Here is a 6,329-nt window from a genome sequence, read left to right on the forward strand (position 1 = left end):
GGTGAGGATGTTATGGGTGGGGGAGAGTGTCCATGGGGTTGCGAGTGGTGGAGGGTGTCCATGGGTTTGGGGGTGGTGGAGAGTGTCCATGGGGGTGAGGGTGGTGGAGAGTGTCCATGGGGGTGTGGGTGGTGGAGAGTGTCCATGGGGGTGTGGGTGGTGGAGAGTGTCCATGGGGTTGTGGGTGGGGGAGAGTGTCGATGGGGTTGCGAGTGGTGGAGAGTGTCCATGGGGGTGCGGGTGGTGGAGAGTGTCCATGGGGGTGCGGGTGGGGGCGGGTGTCTATGGGGGTGTGGTTGGTGGAGAGTGTCCATGGGGGTGTGGGTGGGGGAGAGAGTCCACGGGGGTGCGGGTGGTGGAGAGTGTCCATGGGGGTTTGGGTGGGGGAGAGTGTCCATGGGGTTGCGAGTGCTGGAGAGTGTCCGTGGGGTTGTGGGTGGGGGAGAGTGTCCATGGGGTTGCGAGTGGTGGAGAGTGTCCATTGGGTTGCGAGTAGTGGAGAGTGTCCATGGGGTTGCTAGTGGTGGAGATTGTCCATGGGGTTTTGGGTGGGGAGAGTGTCCAAGGGGGTGTGGGTGGGGAGAGTGTCCATGGGGGTGTGGGTGGTGGAGAGTGTCCATGGGGTTGCGGGTGGTGGAGAGTGTCCATGGGGGTCTGGGTAGTGGAGAGTGTCCATGGGGGTGTGGGTGGTGGAGAGCGTCCATGGGGTTGCGAGTGGTGGAAAGTGTCCATGGGGGTGTGGGTGGGGGAGAGTGTCCATGGGGGTGTGGGTGGTGGAGAGTGTCCATGGGGGTGTGGGTGGTGGAGAGTGTCCAGGGGGGTGTGGGTGGTGGAGAGTGTCCATGGGTGTGTGGGTGGGGGAGAGTGTCCATGGGGTTGCGAATGGTGGAGAGTTTCCTTGGGGGTGTGGGTGGGGGAGATTGTCCATGGGGGTGTGGGTGGTGGAGAGTGTCCATGGGGGTGTGGGTGAGGATGATATGGGTGGTGGACGGTGCCCATGGGGGTGTGGGTGGGGGAGGGTGTCCATAGGGGTGTGGGTGGGGGAGAGTGTCCATGGGGTTGCGAGTGGTGGAGAGTGTCCTTGGGGGTGTGGGTGGGGTAGAGTGTCCATGGTGGTGTGGGTGGGGAGAGTGTCCATGGTGGTGCGAGTGGTGGAGAGTGTCCATGGGGGTGTGGGTGTGGATGATATGGGTGGGGGAGAGTGTCCATGGGGTTGCGAGTGATGGAGGGTGTCCATGGGGTTGTGGTTGGTGGAGAGTGTCCATGGGGTTGCGAGTGGTGGAGAGTGTCCATGGGGTTGCGAGTGGTGGAGTGTGTCCATGGGGGTGTGGGTGGGGAGAGTGTCCATGGGGGTGTGGGTGGTGGAGAGTGTCCATGGGGTTGCGTGTGGTGGAGAGTGTCCATGGGGTTGCGTGTGGTGGAGAGTGTCCATGGGGTTGCGTGTGGTGGAGAGTGTCCATGGGGGTTTGGGTGGTGGAGAGTGTCCATGGGGGTGTGGGTGGTGGAGAGTGTCCATGGGGTTGTGGGTGCGGGAGGGTGTCCATGGGGTTGCGAGTGGTGGAGATTGTCCATGGGGGTGTGGGTGGGGTAGGGTGTCCATGGGGGTGTGGGTGGGGGAGAGTGTCCATGGGTTTGCGAGTGGTGGAGAGTGCCCTTGGTGGTGTGGGTGGGTAGAGTGTCCATGGGGGTGCGAGTGGTGGAGAGTGTCCATGGGGGTGTGGTTGAGGATGATATGGGTGGGGGAGGGTTTCCATGGGGTTGCGAGTGGTGGAGAGTGTCCATGGGGTTGCGGGTGGTGTAGAGTGTCCATGGGGTTGCGGGTGGTGGAGAGTGTCCATGGGGGTGTGGGTGGGGGAGAGTGCCCATGGGGGTGTGGGTGGTGGAGGGTGTCCATGGGGTTGTGGGTGGTGGAAAGTGTCCATGGGGTTGTGGGTGGTGGAGAGTGTCCATGGGGGTGTGGGTGGTGGAGAGTGTCCATGTGGGTGTGGGTGGGGGAGAGTGTCTATGGGGTTGCGAGTGGTGGAGAGTGTCCATGGGTCTGTGGGTGAGGATGATATTTTTTGGGGAGGGTGTCCATGGGTTTGCAAGTGGTGGAGAGTGTCCATGGGGGTGTGGGTAGGGGAGAGTGTCCATGGGGTTCCAGTGGTGGACAGTGTCCATGGGGTTGTGGGTGGTGGAGAGTGTCCATGGGGGTCTGGGTGGTGGAGAGTGTCAATGGGGGTGTGGGTGGTGGAGAGTGTCCATGGGTGTGTGGGTGGGGGAGAGTGTCCATGGGGTTGCGAATGGTGGAGAGTTTCCATGGGGGTGTGGGTGGGGGAGAGTGTCCATGGGGGTGTGGGTGGTGGAGAGTGTCCATGGAGGTGTGGGTGAGGATGATATGGGTGGTGGAGGGTGCCCATGGGGGTGTGGGTGGGGGAGGGTGTCCATAGGGGTGTGGGTGGGGGAGAGTGTCCATGGGGTTGCGAGTGGTGGAGAGTGTCCATGGGGGTGTGGGTGGGGGAGAGTGTCCATGGGGGTGTGGGTGGTGGAGAGTGTCTATGGGGGTGTGGGTGAGGATGATATTCGTGGTGGAGAGTGTCCATGGGGGTGTGGGTGGAGGTGGGTTTCCATGGGGATGTCGGTGGGGGAGGCTGTCCATGGTGGTGTGGGTGGGGGAGAGTGTCGTTGGGTGTGTGGATGGTGGAGAGTGTCGATGGGGTTGCGAGTGGTGGAGAGTGTCCATGGTGGTGTGGGTGAGGATGATATGGGTGGGGGAGGATGTCCATGGGGTTGCGAGTGGTGGAGGGTGTCCATGGGGTTGTGGTTGGTGGAGAGTATCCATGGGGTTGCGTGTGGTGGAGGGTGTCCATGGGGTTGCGTGTGGTGGAGATTGTCCATGGGGTTGCGTGTGGTGGAGAGTGTCCATGGGGGTGTGGGTGGTGGAGAGTGTCCATTGGGGTGTGGGTGGTGGATAGTGTCCATGGGGTTGTGGATTGTGGAGAGTGTCCATGGGGTTGCGCGTGGTGGAGTGTGTCCATGGGGTTACGAGTGTTGGAGAGTGTCCATGGGGGTGTGGCTGGTGGAGAGTGTCCATGGGGTTGCGTGTGGTGGAGAGTGTCCATGGGGTTGCGGGTGGTGGAGAGTGTCCATGGGGTTGCGTGTGGTGGAGAGTGTCCATGGGGTTGCGTGTGGTGGAGAGTGTCCATGGGGTTGCGTGTGGTGGAGAGTGTCCATGGGGGTGTGGGTTGTGGAGAGTGTCCATTGGGGTGTGGGTGGAGGAGAGTGTCCATGGGGTTGTGGGTGGGGTAGGGTGTCCATGGGGTTGCGAGTGGTGGAGATTGTCCATGGGGGTGTGGGTGGGGTAGGGTGTCCATGGGGGTGTGGGTGGGGGAGAGTGTCCATGGGTTTGCGAGTGGTGGAGAGTGTCCTTGGGGGTGTGGGTGGTGGTGAGTGTCCATGGGGGTGTGGGTGAGGATGATATGGGTGGTGTAGGGAGTCCATGGGGGTGTGGGTGGTGGCGGGTGTCCATGGGGGTGTGTGTGGGGGAGACTGTCCATGGGAGTGTGGTTGGGGGAGAGTGTCGATGGGGTTGCGCTTTGTGGAGAGTGTCCATGGGGGTGCGGGTGGTGGAGATTTTCCATGGGGGTGCGTGTGGAGGAGGGTGTCCATGGGGGTGCGGGTGGTGGAGAGTGTCCATGGGGGTGTGGGTGAAGATGATATGGGTGGTGGAGGATGTCCATGGGGGTGTGGGTGGAGAAGCATGTCCATGGGGGTGTGGGTGGGGATGAGTGTCCATGGGGGTGTGGGTGGGGGAGATTGTCCATGGAGGTGCGGGTGGAGGAGGGTGTCCATGGGGGTGCGGGTTGTGGAGAGTGTCCATGGGGGTGTGGGTGAAGATGATATGGGTGGTGGAGGGTGTCCATGGGGGTGTGGGTGGGGGAGGGTGTCCATGGGGCTGTGGGTGGGGGAGTGTGTCCATGGGGGTGTGGCTGGTGGAGAGTGTCCATGGGGCTCTGGGTGGGGGAGATTGTCCATGGGGGTGTGGGTGGTGGAGAGTGTCCATGGGGGTGTGTGTGGGGGAGGGTGTCCATGGGGGTGTGGGTGGGGAGAGTGTTCATGGTGGTGTGGGTGGTGGAGAGTGTCCATGGGGGTGTGGGTGGTGGAGAGTTTCCATGGGGGTGTGGGTGGGGAGAGTGTCCATGGGGGTGTGGTTGGTGGAGTGTGTCCATGGGGGTGTGGGTGGGGGAGAGTGTCCATTGGGGTGTGGGTGGGGAGAGTGTCCAAGGGGGTGTGGGTGGGGAGAATGTCCATGGGTGTGTGGGTGGTGGAGGGTGTCCATGGGGGTGTGGGTGGTGGAGAGTGTCCATGGGGGTGTGGGTGGTGGAGAGTGTCCATGAGGGTGTGGGTGGGGGAGAGTGTCCATGGGGGTGTGGGTGGTGGAGAGTGTCCATGTGGGTGTGGGTGGTGGAGACTGTCCATGGGGGTGTGGGTGAGGATGTTATGGGTGGGGGAGAGTGTCCATGGGGTTGCGAGTGGTGGAGGGTGTCCATGGGGTTGGGGGTGGTGGAGAGTGTCCATGGGGGTGAGGATGGTGGAGAGTGTCCATGGGGGTGTGGGTGGTGGAGAGTGTCCATGGGGGTGTGGGTGGTGGAGAGTGTCCATGGGGTTGTGGGTGGGGGAGAGTGTCGATGGGGTTGCGAGTGGTGGAGAGTGTCCATGGGGGTGCGGGTGGTGGAGAGTGTCCATGGGGGTGCGGGTGGGGGAGGGTGTCTATGGGGGTGTGGTTGGTGGAGAGTGTCCATGGGGGTGTGGGTGGGGGAGAGTGTCAACGGGGGTGCGGGTGGTGGAGAGTGTCCATGGGGGTGTGGGTGGTGGAGAGTGTCCATGGGGTTGCGAGTGGTGGAGAGTGTCCATTGGGTTGCGAGTAGTGGAGAGTGTCCATGGGGTTGCTAGTGGTGGAGATTGTCCATGGGGGTTTGGGTGGGGAGAGTGTACAAGGGGGTGTGGGTGGGGAGAGTGTCCATGTGGGTGTGGGTGGTGGAGACTGTCCATGGGGGTGTGGGTGAGGATGTTATGGGTGGGGGAGAGTGTCCATGGGGTTGCGAGTGTTGGAGGGTGTCCATGGGGTTGGGGGTGGTGGAGAGTGTCCATGGGGGTGAGGGTGGTGGAGAGTTTCCATGGGGGTGTGGGTGGTGGAGAGTGTCCATGGGGGTGTGGGTGGTGGAGAGTGTCCTTGGGGTTGTGGGTGGGGGAGAGTGTCGATGGGGTTGCGAGTGGTGGAGAGTGTCCATGGGGGTGCGGGTGGTGGAGAGTGTCCATGGGGGTGCGGGTGGGGGAGGGTGTCTATGGGGGTGTGGTTGGTGGAGAGTGTCCATGGGGGTGTGGGTGGTGGAGAGTGTCCATGGGGGTGTGGGTGAGGATGATATGGGTGGTGGAGGGTGCCCATGGGGGTGTGGGTGGGGGAGGGTGTCCATAGGGGTGTGGGTGGGGGAGAGTGTCCATGGGGTTGCGAGTGTCGGAGAGTGTCCATGGGGGTGTGGGTGGGGGAGAGTGTCCATGGGGGTGTGGGTGGTGGAGAGTGTCTATGGGGGTGTGGGTGAGGATGATATTCGTGGTGGAGAGTGTCCATGGGGGTGTGGGTGGAGGTGGGTGTCCATGGGGGTGTCGGTGGGGGAGGTTGTCCATGGTGGTGTGGGTGGGGGAGAGTGTCGTTGGGTGTGTGGATGGTGGAGAGTGTCGATGGGGTTGCGAGTGGTGGAGAGTGTCCATGGGGGTGTGGGTGAGGATGATATGGGTGGGGGAGGATGTCCATGGGGTTGCGAGTGGTGGAGGGTGTCCATGGGGTTGTGGTTGGTGGAGAGTGTCCATGGGGTTGCGAGTGGTGGAGAGTGTCCATGGGGTTTCGAGTGTTGTAGAGTGTCCATGGGGGTGTGGGTGGTGGAGAGTGTCCATGGGGTTGCGTGTGGTGGAGGGTGTCCATGGGGTTGCGTGTGGTGGAGATTGTCCATGGGGTTGCGTGTGGTGGAGAGTGTCCATGGGGGTGTGGGTGGTGGAGAGTGTCCATTGGGGTGTGGGTGGTGGAGAGTGTCCATGGGGTTGTGGATTGTGGAGAGTGTCCATGGGGTTGCGCGTGGTGGAGTGTGTCCATGGGGTTACGAGTGTTGGAGAGTGTCCATGGGGGTGTGGCTGGTGGAGAGTGTCCATGGGGTTGCGTGTGGTGGAGAGTGTCCATGGGGTTGCGTGTGGTGGAGAGTGTCCATGGGGTTGCGTGTGGTGGAGAGTGTCCATGGGGGTGTGGGTTGTGGAGAGTGTCCATTGGGGTGTGGGTGGAGGAGAGTGTCAATGGGGTT

This window comes from Cetorhinus maximus, unplaced genomic scaffold (genome assembly GCF_964194155.1).
Source record: "Cetorhinus maximus unplaced genomic scaffold, sCetMax3.hap1.1 HAP1_SCAFFOLD_1739, whole genome shotgun sequence".
In the NCBI taxonomy this organism is placed as follows: domain Eukaryota; kingdom Metazoa; phylum Chordata; class Chondrichthyes; order Lamniformes; family Cetorhinidae; genus Cetorhinus; species Cetorhinus maximus.